Raw genomic sequence first — 3,446 nt, forward strand, 5'->3', positions numbered from 1 at the left:
TATACGCAACAACAAGTTTATGAGCTTCTTAAATCTGTTTTTTATGCTTCTAAAAAATTGGCAAATCTAACTTTTAGAAATAAATCAAATTTGGGATAAGATCCTTTTGTTATCTAAAATTGAAGAGTGAAAAGAAGATCGTCATTCTCAAATTTGGCTTCTTAAATCTATTTTTTATGCTTCTAAAAAATTGGCAAATCTAACTTTTAGAAATAAATCAAATTTGGGATAAGATCCTTTTGTTATCTAAAATTGAAGAGTGAAAAGAAGATCGTCATTCTCAAATTTGGCACTATGCTATATGCATTGCAATCTTTATGTAGACTTATGGACAAATTGATTCCTGTACTTAGTCATCATTGAGCTCATTATTCCTGTACTTATGGTAGGTAAGAATGCTTCATTTGCTGAAGTTAAAATTAAAGAAAAACAGTTAAAAAAAATACATTAACAAAATGCAGCATATGAACAACATGATGATGCAATGCACCATACTACACGCAATGGAGAAGATAGAAAACTTCAGAAACTTCTCAGAAAAATAGAAGAAGAAGAGAAAGGAAAGCCACGGGATGCTGCTAGTGCTAGGCAAGGAATGTTTACTTCTTCTTCCCCCATAGCCGGCGGATTCTCCATCCACCATCAGCTGTATAAAAACCAATGACAATTTCAGGAATGTGTGCCATTCTTCTGTATTCTTCACTGTCTTCCTTTTGATTCTCTACCTTCTCTATCAGTCGAGAACTCATCTCATACAAATGCAGCTCTTGAAGATGGCTCAAGTGCTGAATTCCCAAGGGTAAGTCCTCTAGTGATGGAACTTGATTCAGTACTAGTTTTCGGAGATTTGGGCACGCACCCTCCTCCACTGTCATCCATCTCAGCCCTTCTATTCTCTTTAGCCACAACTTTTTCAGCTTTAGGAACCCTCCAGCCTTGAAACACAACCTTTCTCCCTGGTAAGATCCACAGAAACCAATTTCATCCAAATTGGGCAAATGTTGGAGGGATTCAAGCGGATCCTCCTCAGCCCTTAACCCGCTCCAGTTCATAACTATTTTTACCAAGTTTTGAAGATGAGTTATCCACACTGGCATTGTTTCTAAGCAGCCACGCATAATTAGCATACGAAGAGATCGAAGAAACGAACAAGAAGAAGAAAGAGAATGTTGATGATGATTTAGATCGATTATCTCATAATCATCACCTTTTCCAACTGAATCAACACTTAATTCCCGAAGACTGGTGAGGTTGACAAGGGAGGAGCAGAGCTCCTTTCCATCTTCTCTTCTCAACTGTGCAATAGATAACTCTCTTAATTGGGTCAATTTTCCTATCTCTTTAACTATTACAGACCCGCTGCTTGCATCTATGGTGTTTAACCTTTGTAAAGCGAGAAGCCCTCCCAATTTTGATGGACCTTTAAACCCATGAAATCCAAAACCTTCATCTGAGGGATCAACTCGTTGGAATACTGTGAGATACCGAAGCTTTTGCAGCTTTAGGATTTCCACGGGTAATTCCCTAACTCCAGTGTCCCCAAAATCCAGATATTCCAAATGTTGAAGCTTTCTAACAGCTCTCGGGACTCTTTCCACTTTTGTACCAAATAGGCTCAGATACGTGAGATGCAACAAGTTGAAAATTTCATTTGGTGTTTCCTCTATCTCTTGACCAATCAAATCCAAAACCTTTAGCAACTTGCTACTTCTTAGAACTTCAGATAAGAAAGTTTTGGATAGTAATGGCTTGGTGGAACTAAATGTGATGAACGATCGAAGGTGTTCAAAGGAATAAAATTGTCTTAGGTTGCTACAGTTACTACTACTATGGATTGCTAGACGGCGTACCTTCTCAGATGGCCACGTCATTGGTTGTCCAGTAGCAATTGTAACCATGTTTTGTTCCCTTGACTTGATGAGAATAACTTCTCTCATTAAGTCATGGATTCGACATGTGTAGGGTGATCCTTCATAAAACACTTCAGTCACTTGAATTAGGCTTCTACTGATGAGTTCACCGAGATAGCCCCTGGCTACATCTTCAATACTCATTCCTTCTCTCCCTTCTACAAATCTTTCAGCAATCCATAATAGAATCAGCTTCTGGCATGCTATTAGATCATCCTCCGGATAAATGGTTAAATACAACAGACAGGGTTTAAGGTGCAAAGGTAGATCGTTGTAACTCAGAGAAAGTATTCTTTTAACTCTCTCTAGCTTACCGGTGCCTTCTAATTCACCCCCAAGACTGTGTTGAATCATCTCCCATTCATCTATTCTGCTCACGTCCTTCGAAGCCAAGAGCCCACCGATCGCAAGAATAGCCAAAGGCAAACCGTCACATTTATCCAATACAGCTTTTGCAACATCCATCAGGTGGGCGGGGCAACGATTTCCTTTAAAGATCTTGTTACAAAATAGGGTCCACGAATCCTCAGTAGATAGTGGCTCCATTCTGTAGACATAACCCTGGGATTCTGTGCAAGATGCAGAGGCTACATCGGCTTTTCGTGTTGTTAGCATGACACGATTGCCGTGGTTACCCTCAGGCAGTGCAAATTTGATTGCATTCCAAAATTCCACGTTCCACACGTCATCAAACACAATTGCATACCTTGCAACTTTTTGAAGAAAATCTTTGACAATTTTTTTCAGCTCAGCGGTAGTCTTGGACTCGATCGATTGTGCGACTGGTTCCTTCCCTTCCTCGTATAACTGCCGAATCAAGTCTCTCAGGAGCCTTGGAAAGTCGCTTGTTTGAGAGACGGTTACCCATGCATGAACTGGGAAATTCTTTCTAACATCTGGATCTTCATGGACCTTTTTGACTAGGGTAGTTTTGCCGAGTCCTCCCATTCCAACCACTGAAACAACTTTGAGCTGGTGATCGTGCCCCTCGAGAAGCTTAGAAATCAGATGTTGTTTCGGCTGGTCAATGCCAACCAATTTTGCTTCCTCCACTAGAAGTGCATCATCCCTGCTATAGCGCCATGAGTCGTTCATGGTTGAAGATCCAGTGACACGGTCGTCGATGCCAAATTCGGCTTGGTATCTCTGACGTCCTTCTGAAATATTTTTGATTCTGGACTTTATGCTTTGAATTTCACTGGCAACCTGATGACGAGCTCGCAAGCTCTTAATGGCTTTGAGAATTCTATGAAGAGAGCCACAGAATCCATGATGTCGGCGGCCAGCAAAGCGAAGTACAAATTCATCGAGAACATCTTCAATGTCATAAGCAGCTTCGCGCACTTGGTTGATCCATTCTTGGAGCCTGGGATCATCATCTTCTTTTGCTTCAGCCACTTTGAGGAAAGCTTTCATATGCCCCAACTCATCCTTGATTAGTTGGACCTCTTGTCGAAGCCCTCCCAATAGGCTTCCCTCCTCTCGGAGTAAGGTTGCGAGATGATCTGACACAAAAGAGAGAACAGTTTCTGCCAT

The 3,446-nt window shown here is 41.1% G+C and overlaps 1 pseudogene; it reads right to left on the reverse strand.

Annotated features, from left to right (window-relative positions):
- Positions 1 to 599: 599 nt before the first annotated feature.
- On the reverse strand, positions 600 to 3,446 carry LOC113758929 (annotated as a pseudogene).

Source organism: Coffea eugenioides, unplaced genomic scaffold (genome assembly GCF_003713205.1).
Source record: "Coffea eugenioides isolate CCC68of unplaced genomic scaffold, Ceug_1.0 ScVebR1_78;HRSCAF=398, whole genome shotgun sequence".
Taxonomy (NCBI): domain Eukaryota; kingdom Viridiplantae; phylum Streptophyta; class Magnoliopsida; order Gentianales; family Rubiaceae; genus Coffea; species Coffea eugenioides.